The following is a 12,865-nucleotide window of genomic DNA, read 5'->3' as shown; positions in this document are numbered from 1 at the left end:
GAGAGGAGCACCTGGATAAGAGCCGAGGAGGAGCCTAACCAGAAGAATGAGCGGAAGAGAGCCCCTGGGAGAGGGGCGCCTGACAAGAGGAGAAAGGGGGCCTGTGGAAGAGGAAATCTGAGCGCCAGGAGAGAGCCTTGAACTGGCGGAGAGCCTGTTTATTGGCGCCAGTAAGGAGCCTTATTTTGGCGCTCAGTGCCTGGCGCTAGAGGAGCTATCCGGGACTGAGCCTGAGAGAGCGCTGTCCATCTTGAGGGAGCGCCTGAGCCTGAGATGGCGCGCCTGGACAGGAGAGGAGCGCTGAACCAAGAGGAGCGCCTGGAAGAGAGTGAGCCTGCGAGAGAGGAGCGCCTGCAAGGAGAGGAGCGCTTAAGGAGAGGAGAGAGGCAGGAAAGCACTGCTGCTGGAAGGGCTTAGCTGGAGGAGAAGAACGCCTCCCAGAAGACAACTTCTCCTGGGAGAAATGGTCTCTTGACAAACTTGATTCCGAAGAGAGGCATCCTTCCTACGAAGAACGAGGTTTTTTGAGCAAAGAGCCAGCAAGAGCAGCGATAACTGAAAAGCCTGGAGGCCACAGAATCTTCTTCTGAATCCTTCACTCCTGAAGATTTAGGAAGATCTGATGGGACTCTCTTCTTGAAACAGGAGAACCTTCAGGACTTCGCTCAGGGCTAGAGTCCAAAAGCTCTCTCTAGAAGAGCCTTCCAAGATCCTTCAAAGGTACGCTCAAACAACTCCAACCACGCCGGAGAAGAAGAAGCAGATAAGACGAAACACTTCTTCAAGATCCCTTTTCTATGGCGATCCAAGGCAGCCTGGGACGCAACAACAGGATCTGCTGAACTGAAAGACGCTGACCGTTGGGGAGCACAAACCTCATCCTCCCTGACTGAGGATTCCTCCTCCACTGGTCCTGGGAGTTTGGAAGAGGTCTAGGCCTGAGAGCAATCCAGGAGCCGGCCAGAAAACCCCCTCCACTACACTGGGGACACTGCACACATCACTGTCACTTCTTTTCTTTTAAAATAAAGCGCATTCAAATGCTCATCTCCAAGATCGTAGCCTTCATAGCAGCAGAATAGTCTGTTAGAACCCCGGAAATCCAACAGGTTCGATGAAGGGTGAAGGAGCTGAAACAACTGGAACTGTGACAGGAGAATCTAAAAGAATTAATTCTAAATCTACCATCCTCAGGTAAGAGACCTGCTACAGCTTCTGGAAGAAGCCTTCCTAACTCTATCCTTCTCAAACTTCTTCACCCTCTTCAAAACCTTCCATTCCAGTTCAGACAATTTCTCACATTCAACACACCTATTGTCAAAAGAGCAATCATTCTCCCTACACCTCTGGAGGCGTACAGTGTGAGGGTCCCTAGGTTTTGGGGGCCTCACCTGTACAATCTTGACCTAACACACACGAAACACAGGTGCAACACTCTGATCAGACATTCTTAATTTTCCAAAAGCAAATCAAAAACAGTCCACAGAAGCGTAGCCAAGAAAGATCCAATTTGTCACCAAAATCAGCCCAAAATAGATCCTCAGCAAGCGAAAAAACGAAACTCAAAGAGAAGGAACCAACAACAGATGTTGCCGGAACCAGCGACAGAGAAAATCTGATTGAAAACGGAATGGTTCCTATTCCCGCCACCCAGCGGGCGGGTATGGTTGATCACCTGACCTACCTGTGCATTTAGTTTATGAAAATGAAATTCTGTCAGGAATCCCGGAGACTTGTAGCTAAGTATATATCTGACGGGTAAGTTGCATGTACAAAAATACAACCGTGTTTACTTAAAAAAATTTTGATTTTACGGATTGTGGCTGGCCTGTGGAGTATTATGAGCACTGCAGACAGATGTGTGGTCTTTGCTAGGTGTCCAAGAAACCTTACAGGAGCTTTCAAATGCATGGCTGGCAGAGTCCACAGAGTGGTGAAATCCCTGAGAAGAGATGTGCTTTGCAAGATCCTTGTCGTTGTCAGCCAATGGGGACAAACCAGAAGGCCCGTCTTCTGAGACAGGGTTTTCTCAGTTCAGGGACCTGTGCCTCAACCTCTCTGCAGCATTTTTGGTCTTCTCACAAGTCCTCTCCTCTTTGTTTGACCTCTTTTTCAGGACTTCACATCATTCTTGACTTAGAAAAACTGTCTTGACCAAAGTACTTTGGTTACAACTGGGACAAGGTAATGCAGTCGGACATTGTCGCCTTTTTACCATAGCCCTAGATAAAAGTTGGACCTGCAATGGTGGCTGTACATACATAGATGAAGAAGGGAACTCCCTTCTTCCTCTAAGCCCAGACCTAATCTTCTAATTTACACCTCGGATCTTGGTTGGGAACCATGAGGTGAACTGAAACTTTTCTGGGTCATGCTCCCGGGTGATGGATCCTTCTCACATATGTTAGAGAGCTGTAAGTATTTCTCTTGAGAGCAGTGCTTCTTGACCTTAGTTTACGCCCTGGACTGTGGTAGTTCTTTGTAGACTTAGATTTCATTCCTAGCATATATAAAAATCCAGAAGAGGAAAGGCTCACTTTTTCTCTTATTTTCTCTCCAAAGCAAGAAAACCTCTACTGTTAACAGATCGGTTTCGATTTCATTTAAGTCATCTAAAGTTCTTGCGGACAAACTGAGAGCAGGGACTTCTCGCTAAGATCGTCCCCTGGTCTGGCAGTAACTGTGAGTCTATGGTGCAGACTGACTATGATCCTATTTGCCACCTCAAGAGAACCTTGAAGGCTTCAGAAGGCTTACCAGTACAAGTTTTTCTGCTAGACTTATTGCTTAAACTATTGTGGTTGCAGATTTCATTTTGGGGTTGCAGTCTCTACCCCTCTTCTTGGAGACATCTATGGCCCATTTTCGGATAACCCTTCTGCACCAGAGGAGTTCTACATCTTTCATACTCCATCAGTAAAGGGTATTGATATGTGCTTAACTAAGTGTTGAAACATGGGCCTAGCTTTTGATGACATCTTGTCCTCACTGGAATTATATTTGTCTCCTGGAACGGATGTATTCTGAATGACCAATCCTCTACTTCCATTCCACATAGCCCTACAAAGGAAGTACTGTTCGAGTCATCCTCTGGAACATCTCGCTCTTAGAAGTGATCCCAATCTAGCTTTTTCAAACTGGAGGAGCTACAGTCTGGAGTCAGCTGAGAATCTGTCTGGTGCCAGCAAATTAACACATGAGCCTGAAGAAGCCACGAACTGTCCAGCCCGTCTGGCTCCCAGACTGGCGCCAGCTCTTTATTTTTAAATGCACCCACTAGCTCCCTCAAGCTTTCAGGCTCATCTTTGTCCCATAAGAGCGCCTGAGTCTGGCTCCACGGGTGCCTCTGCGGCTTATAGCTCCCATCTTCAGGTGCCCGACTAGCTCCACTGCACTGCCCAGCTACAGCTTCCAGAGCCACACTTCTGAAGAGATGTCCACTTGCTTGATGGGCCCCTCGTTTGGCACAGCCTTCCGCGAGCCCCACCAGAGCCAAACTCTTAACTCAACTGGCACCCAGCACTTCTGGCGCCAGCTACAGCCTGACACCAGATCATTCTCTGATGTTCCAGCCCTGCTCTCCAGCTCTGTGGAGAATAGAGAGGTCTCTGTCCATTTGGAGTTTTTCAGAGGACCATCCTCACTACAAATGGTGATATGGCAAGATCCGAATCATTCACTGACTAGAATGTATTGACCTCTTGGACCTCTAACATCGACACACTCAGAATTAAGAGAACAGTTTGCCTTCTTTTAACTAAAACTAAGGACATTATAGTAGCCTCTACCTCTTTAGCTTGCAATCATTTTATGCCCTCATATCCATTCTGCCTTCAAACTACTGGGGATGTAATTGTTCTTAAAGTTTCTCATAATTTTAATGGAAGTTAAAGCAGTGTTGAATCTTTCCAGTGCCTTGAGACCATTTCTAGTGACTGGCATGGTATCAGAGATGGAAGCCTAGGACTGTTTTTTTTCACAGTCTCTTCACCTTGTAATAAGGTGTCAGAGTTTTTCTGAATAGAAAAGGGGAATTGTACCTGAAACACCCACCACTCAGTGGATGGAATGTGGTTTTATCTCAGTGTAGGTGACAGTGGTGTCTGGTTGTTTTTATTTTGGTGCTGACCCAGGGCAATACAGCTATATACCTATCATGCTAAGTGCTCTGGAACAAAGAATACTCCCATCAAAGCAAAGTTCCCACTAAAATATGAGAGCGACCCATGGCTCTACCACCACGCCACTGAGTTAAGGTGAGCACCTACCAGAGGCAGTGTCCCAGTAGCTGATAGCTGATAGGTAACAACAAAGCATTGGTTTTCAATGCTAGCAGTGTTTTTCTATTTTTCAAATTCATTACAACTTAATGTTTTTGGAGTAGAATATGTCCATGTATCCCACCTCCTGTCAATGTGGGAAATCAGCTATGTAATTACTTGGTAAGTTACTTATATAAAAATAACATTTTTATAATAAAGTTTTATAAATGCTTGACCAATGAATTACATGATCAAAGCTCAAAATCCTCACTGCTGATGGACATAAGGCATGAACAGATTGAAATATCTACAAAGTCGTTGCTAAGTAACTTCCCCTGTATCTGCAGTAAAACTGGTCACCTACACAGTTACTTGTGAAGTGTTACAAGACAAACATGAAATATCAAGCTGCCATGTAAGTGAACTACTGTAATAGCTATAAATTAGTTGGTGATTATTTATATATATAAAAACATTTTATTATAAAAATGTCAGTTTATAATTGATAAACCAATCTAATAAAAATTACAACACTGATAAAGGTTAACAATGAAATGGATCTTGGACCTACATTAATAGTTGGTGATTTTAATACTCAAACCTAATATGGGACTGTAATTGTGATAAACTCAAATAGAGCAGGCAGTAAAACAGAAGAATTCAACAGATTCAAATGACATGTGCTATATAAAATGATTGCAAAAAATCAGCAAAATATTTTCAAAAACACATGAAGATTTTCCTCAGTAGACTTAACTCTATGTGCAAAAGTATAGTCAATTTATTGAGTAGTACAGTTTATGAACTTGCATATCATAAAATTTCCCAATATAAAACAATTATTAAAAAATAATCTTGCCAAGCATGTCCCTCAATAAACATTTATAAAGCAGATTAGCAATACTGAAAACACAGGGAATATATCCACCATTTGAAATACAAGATCATAATGAAACAAATAAATTTCTTGTTGAAGAAGAATTAAAAATGCTTAGGATAAACCAATACTCAAAACCAAAATCTCATTCAACAAAATGTGAAGTCCCATTATGGTCTGAAAAACTAACAGAATTAATAAATATAAAAACCAAATTGGAAGACTTTTCGATTAGGTAATTGAAAGAGAAAGTTCAGTAAGATAAATAAAACATTACTGACATTTGAAGAAAATTTAAAAAACTGTTCCTTATTATTATAAATTGATTCATTAAAACCTCTATATAACAAAATATCTGCAAAATTTAAAAAGAGTTGTAATTTTTGAAGAATCATTTCATGTAGGAAATATGGATGCAGATCTCTCTAATAATACAACATACAATCAAATAGGGAAAAATTCAAGAAAATGAATGGTACCAATGTTAAACCACCTAGACATGCCTCATATCAAAAGATGGAAAAAGAACACTTGATCCAAAAGAAATAACCCCCATGTAATAGCAGGAAACTTAGCAAAAGTAAGTAGTAATAAAAATTTAGAAACACTTCCACTTTGGGAAGACCACAACAAAGAGGATTTAAATGCAAAAACAAAGTTACTATACTGTCTTTTTGACATTGAAAAGGCATATGATATGACATGGAGATATGCAACATTAAAAATGTTACATAAAAACAGCATCCATCCGTGGACACCAACAAAAATGGCTGAGGCCATTTACCTAAATGATCCACACCTTTGAAGTGAGAATTGATGTATAGTGAGTGACCCTCATTAAACGGGACTAATAGGGGCCAGGGTGTCCACTTTTTGCAGTGTAGTCTGGTTTAACCTGTTGATATTACTAAAATACCTATAAAAATACTATATTTAATTATTTTTATAAAGAGTATGGATAATAAACCAATGTAAAACGTTTGAATTAAAAGATCTTATGGTAAAGATGAAAAATGAATAATAAAACATGATAAAAATTATATGCTTGAGCCGGATTTGTAGATGCCTAAACCTGTTCATGTCTGAACACAGATGAAACTGTTATCAGCAGAGTGCAGTGGTACAATAAAATTTAAAGTAATCCAAGGTTTTTCCTTTTTTCATGTTTTTTACATTTTAGTTATTTATTCATTATAGTTTATTAATTATCTACTGTATTTGAATGTACTGTTAAATAAATGTGAGATGATTAAGATCATCAGTAATAAAATAGTGGACAAATCAAGCCCATAAGTTCACTAACACAAATTGTTTTCAACAAAAAACATTTGTAAAACGCAAAAATATACACAATAAAATAATCGTGAATTCAACTAGTGAATTTTAATGACTAAGTAGAGACTATAAAATACATTTCATCAGTTCCCTCTTGAGATGGTTGTTTTTATTAAAATTACTGGTGTCATCATCAGTTGGCAGTTGTAAATCTGAAGATGGTCACGGGAATAGGGTGTGGAATTTTTCATACCACTATATTAAAAACAATTATTGTTGAATCCATTTTTCATGAAGAAAGAATCTTATAAAGAAATTATTGAGTAACTTTTTGCCATCAGCAGTCAAATAATCACGATCATTTTGCATTCAAACTTAGTGCCGTCACAATATTAATTTTTCTGTAAATAGAACAGAAGTAGAGGTCTGTCATTGAGCTAAAGATCTCCATAATAGAAGCAAATCAGGTTTTAGCTGTATTCTGTCTGGGAAAGAGCTTTTGCTCAGAGAGAGAGAGATGAGAGAGAAGAGAGTGTGTTTTGAATAAATATGAAGTTTTCATAATAAAACTAATATTGTAATACTTACCTGAACACCTGAATTAGCCCTTAATCCCATTAGCCCGAACAACTCTCAACTACCCATCCCAATATAGTGGGAATTTTAACAGCCAGCGTTACCAACGCTGCAGGTAAAATCTTGTCACTTGAGCTACCATAACAAACGGTTGGCAACGCTGACACAGGTGTGCGCCGACACGCCCCATTTTCGTCAATTGCTTTATTCAAGGTCAAAATTGATGTGGGGAAGGAGGGTGGGAGTCATTCAGGTGTTCAGGTAAGTATTACAATATTAGTTTTGTTATGAAAACTTCATATTGCAATACACTCCTGAACACCTGAATTAGCCCGATTAACAACATTTAGAGGAGGAGGGATCAATTCTATTGCACGCCCTTTGACAACCGCAGAGATGGTAGCTCACCAATTTGCTCTGCATAAGATATCCATTTAGCCAAACACTCACCATATCAATCAATGGTTTCAGTGAAGAGACCTGTTGGAGAGTACTTTGATCGAGTCAGGTCAGTACTCTCGGATAGGATACCTATCTAGTTAAACACTCACCTTATCAATCGTTGCTTTTGGTGATGAGACATGATGGAAAGTACTTTGATCGCCCATCAGGTCCGTACTGTCTCAGTCCGTTGACCTCCCATGTGGTTCTTCAGAACCTCTCATGTATGGAGGAGTACGGTGACCTCCCATGTGGCTATTGATAGCCTCTCATGTATGGAGGGAAATGAAGTAGTGTGCCGAAACGCTGATCCTCCGGATAAGGTCCGACGATCGACGAGCGAAAAAGTATCTCGGTGCCAATGAAATAGCCTAGCCTACTAGAGTACCCCCTTGGACTCTCGTAGGTAAACTATCAAAGACTAAGATACTTAAAACGTACTAAACCTAAGTTCTTGTGATTATATTATCACTGTTGCCTAAGAATTCTAAAGACTAAAAGGAATTCCTCTATCTGGTTAACCTAAGAATCTCTTCACTATGCGAATACCGCATCAGCTAAATAAACGCCCCTAGAAAATAGATTTTGCCACTAACGTGGCCTAAGAGAATAACCCTCCGCACTAAGCGAATACCACCTCAGCTAAATGAACGCACCTTAGATAATGACTTTGCCAAGTACACGAGCAAAATAGTGCAACATCTCATGATCTCAGAGTCATTGGTGTTGCTACTGTTGTTACTACTACAACTATAAACTGAAGTTTGATGTTTGACGCGCGTTCTCACATTCAAACGGTTTGTGGACAATGAAGCCCCGCCCACAAAGTCAGGCTCAAACAGACTTTCTTCAAACCATTCGACAATGTGTTCGACAACCAAATACCCGATTCACACGTTCGAACATCACTTCAAACACAGGTCTGACCCGTTTGACCGTAAACCCCCTTAAGAGAATAACCCTCCGAACCTCAGCGTTAATACCCCCTCAGCTAAATGAACGCACCCTACATCATAGACTTCGCCGCTAAATGCTGTGAGGCGAATCGAACATCACTAAGTAAAATGAGTAAACACTGAGACGGACTTCCAAGTAGCTGCTTCCAGAATAGACGGCAGTAAATAATTCCTGGGAAAAGGAAGATGAACTGGACATACTCCGAATACTGTGTGGTCGGGAAAATAAAGAGCTGAAGACGTCGAAGAACAACCCTGAGAAGCCCTCCGAAAGAAACTAATCACATTCTCTGACAGTGGACGGGAAGGATTCGAGGAGACACAAGTGTGTGCGGAAGCGGAAGGAGTTTCGCAACCCTTGATGAATAGACTTTAATGCTCCCCCCGGACATAAAGGTATCTCCGCTGGATCACCAGTAATGAACACTGGCAGATAAAAAACTTTAAACGAACGAGGCAGAGTTTTAACCTCCGACTGTGTCGTCGCCGCAAATTCCGGAAGACAGACAAATATGTATCATTCTCGCACAGGAACCCAACCTAGAAACTGCCTGAAGCTCACCCAACCCTTTAGCTGAAGCTAAAGCCGTAAGAAAAGGCAACTTCTCAGTGTCTTAACGTTATAGTTTCAATAGGTTCAAAGGCAGGGGAAAGCAAGATAAATATTGAAATACTTCCAATAAGTCCCAATAAGGGCGCCCGAGTCGGCAAAAACAGGACGTTCAATCTTACAAGAACTTAATCAACGATTATCTTACTACTTGAAACTTCAGGAATGTGGAAACTAAATATACCGCTAATCGTTGAGCGGTAGTCAGCAATGGCTGAATATGAAAGACTCTTGATTTTCTTGAGGAATAAAGGAAAAAACGCTATTTTGGCTATGGAAGGTCAAGAGATGGAATGACCTTCCTTACGACACTAACTTCTATACCATTCTAGCTGAACCTGGTAAGGCTTACGGGTTGACTTAATCTAAAAGAAAACTATTTAGGCACAGTTTTAGGGAGTCCGGACTGTTTAGCGGCTCTCTCTACAGTTGCCTTGCAACTAGGTCCAGCAGGCGAGGGTTTGGAAAATAACAGAAAGAATGGGTCGTCTGAGTCTGAGAAGTAACTTGTAGTTTCCAAGCATTGGTAGGGACAAGGTCGGAACTTCCGTGATTTCCCTAGGGTAGCTCTAGGAGTTCGACTTACGAAACCAAGCGTGTTATACGACAATATTTTGAAAATACGATTTTTAAATTTCGCTATTAGAGTCCAGGTCATCTTGACACTCTCCTGTAATTTCCCTATTACTTGATTAATGAGACAGGATGGAGGAAAGGCGTACACTTGCATGTGATTCCAACAATTGTAACGTCACCTTGGTGACTACTGAAATGGGGATACCCAATAGAGAAATAATCCGGCAGAAAAAAAGATGGTTTAATCATTATACTCTTGCGAATAAGTCAACTGAACAGTTGCTGGTCACTTCCGAAGAACTTGACATCCTATTACTTCCAGAGTCAAAAATCCACTCTCCCCCAATACCTGAGAAAAGATCGAGAAATACCTGAATCTGCCCACAATAGCGAATCTGCCCATACTTTGAGACTCCCTATATAAATTGGGGAAGAAGAGACAAAAATTTCGTTCTTCAAACCCTCTCAGGACTATGTGCTATAGTATAAAAGTATTGAGTTCTGTGAGGAAAATAGCGATGTTCCCTTTTTTGAGTTCTTCAGACATCTACAACGAAAAAATGGCTAAAATAATTTCACGAGACATATTTACGACATAAAACACTTCGTATAACGAAAAATACATATGTCCAAACATCTAACATTTACGCCACTACTCTGTAGCGCACTAAGACTGAGAACAACTGAGGGCTTCCTTTACAGCATTGATTTTCCTGAAGATTTATTGACTTTGTACTCGTTCCAGAGGCCTGGATTCCTCCAAGGTTGATTCCCAACCTTGATCTCAGGCATCTGTGTACAGATGAACATCAGGAAGAGGAGTCGAGTAGATGGTACTTTCCCCTGTCAGATGCATTTCTGACTACCACAAACGATCCAACAGGCAAGAATGGAGCTCCCGACTATAAACAGCGTTCTCGTTGTGGAAGTCCCAGCGATTCCTGAGACATCCTGAAGAGAGCGACAGTTGCTGATCACTTCCGAGACCCTGGAATTAAGAGAGAGAGAGAGAGAGAGAGAGAGAGAGAGAAGAAGAGACATTCTCCTAAGAAGCTTCTCCAAGCTGGTAATGGCCGTTCCCTGTTGGGCGGGAACCCTTCTATCTGTGAAGGACCGATTGGACTCTCTCTGAGGGTTGGTGAAAACCCTCAGAGGAAGAGAGAGAATCCGCTTACCTGAATATGTTAAGAATTCCATAGAATTCCTCGCTCTTACTAGCTCCTCTGGAGAGGAGGCCAGTTAAACGATCGTCTAGATACTTCAACACTCTGGTAATCGTCTAGATATCTGTGAAGGACTCGAACGCTCTGTATCGTCTAGACACTTCAACACTTCTGTATCGGAGAGGAGGCCAGTTAAACGTTCGTCTAGGTACTCAACACTGTATCCTCGACGATGCATAATTGCCGACACCGGAGACATGAGTTAGAAGAAACCATGTTCGTCATACTGGCTAAGTCATCATCCTTGAACAGGAATTAGCTAAGGCTAATGGTGTTCTAAGAAATCCCTCTTATGAACGTCCGGACACTGAGGGGGAAGATTACCAAGATAGAAATTTCGACTTTCCTGCTCCAAACGTCGTAGATGAAGCCAAAGCTTTCGCCTGGTGAGCCAGACCCCTCGAGATAAATTTATTAGGCCACCAACAGCCACGGATCCGAAGGGACATAGCCGTCACTCTTTAGAACCCGCATTATAACAACTTGAACCGCATCCGAAAAGAATGAGCAAGAGCCTCAGTCTGACTGCACAACACATACCCCCAAGCACCTGCTTCCCTAAGAGAAGTCCCTACGAGCTGAAACGACGCCGGAGACTTAAACAGGAATGCCTCAACCGATTCGTTGAGGGGCAACCTGACACCTGCCGAAGGATTACCTCGAACTGCGTAAATCGTCCTACTCGGAGAGAGAAGAGAAGAGTGCTGTCTATTAGAAACAACTACCGATGCTAAGCGAACATCCGCCTCCTCCAAAGCCTGTCTAACCCAATCAAACAAAACCAGCCAACACGAAGAAGAGGCAGGAGCTGGTTTAGTGTCATAAAAACCTCAAAATCGGGAGGTCCGGAGCTCTTGCTTGAGGGTACGATGAAGTAACATACTCAAGCCTGTGTCCGTAATCGTACTGCTGGCAAGAGGACATTCTAAGTCCGCCAGAATCTCCTGCACCTACGGATAAGAATCCTGTTCCGCAATGTCCGAACGGTCTAAGACCGACAAAGGAGGAGGCACTGGACGAAGCCCCGGACAACGATGAAGAGTCCATAATCGGACCAACCTAACCAGAATGCTGCGCACCCGCACCTAATCGGGTACCCGGAGCTGAATCCGTATTGTTGGACCCGCCGGGAAGAGAAGGCTGAACCGGTAAAAACCCGGAGCCGATTACCCATTATTACCAAGGGGAAGATGAGTGAGAGTAGCCAAACCAACATTGTTAAATCTTGGGGAGGATGCGCAAACGAAACCGCTGTAGAGGGACGGAAGAAGATGAAGGAGAGAGAATGAAAGAGGTAGAAGCTAGCCTGAGTTACCGCCACGGAAAATGCAGGCGATGAAAGCCGCGGACCGCTCGAAGAAGGTACCTTATACTTTGACAAAACCGCGGAGCGCAAACCTGAACTGGAATCGACGGGAAGACCCTGTGAAATACCTGATGCTATCAGGACAGCCGCATGAAGCGGAAGCAAGGGGTTAAAAATACCCACTGAGGGATGGAACAAGAGACCCCTGCGGCCAAAATCTGCCGAAACAGGGTCTTCGCCTGTCCGGAAGCTCCTCCTCCTACCGGAGAAGACTGTACTAAGGAAGGAAAAGGCGGGAGGCATAGGAATAGCAGATGCTTAAAAAAGTCACCCGAGAGGAGGAAAACCAAAATCAAAGGAAGAGGGAAAACGGAAGATGCTGAAGCCACAGGAAAGACCGGAGCAGAAGAAGAAAGGGCCGAAGAGGAGACTGAAAAGGGAGGTAACAGAGAATGTCGGAGCAGGAGATGAAGCGACAGATAAGAAGAAAACTTAGAACAAAAAGGAAAGAAGGCACATCGAATCTGGCCTCCCTAAATAATCCTGAAAACATATCCGACATGAATTCTGGACACTACTGTGTCACATACTCTCTAATGTTAGAGAAAACATTCGAGAAAAAATATATCCTCTCGCCAAAGGTCTATACCCATCGAAAAAACCCCGCCTTCCGTCTTATAACCCGCCACAGCCAATTGCAGGTCCCGCAAATCACTTTAGAAGCCGAAAGGACACACCAAAATCCGCCTTACTCAATGGAGGA

At 42.5% G+C, this 12,865-nt stretch overlaps 1 protein-coding gene across 6 annotated transcripts in view; it reads right to left on the bottom strand.

The window, feature by feature from the left end:
- Ugalt (UDP-galactose transporter) overlaps positions 1–12,865 on the bottom strand; it is a 430,948-nt gene that overhangs the window by 408,321 nt on the left and 9,762 nt on the right. The window lies entirely within an intron of this gene.

This window comes from Macrobrachium rosenbergii, chromosome 8 (genome assembly GCF_040412425.1).
Source record: "Macrobrachium rosenbergii isolate ZJJX-2024 chromosome 8, ASM4041242v1, whole genome shotgun sequence".
Taxonomy (NCBI): Eukaryota; Metazoa; Arthropoda; class Malacostraca; order Decapoda; family Palaemonidae; genus Macrobrachium; species Macrobrachium rosenbergii.
The sequence above is the reverse complement of the archived record's forward strand: the minus strand, read 5'-3'. Positions and strand labels throughout refer to the sequence as shown.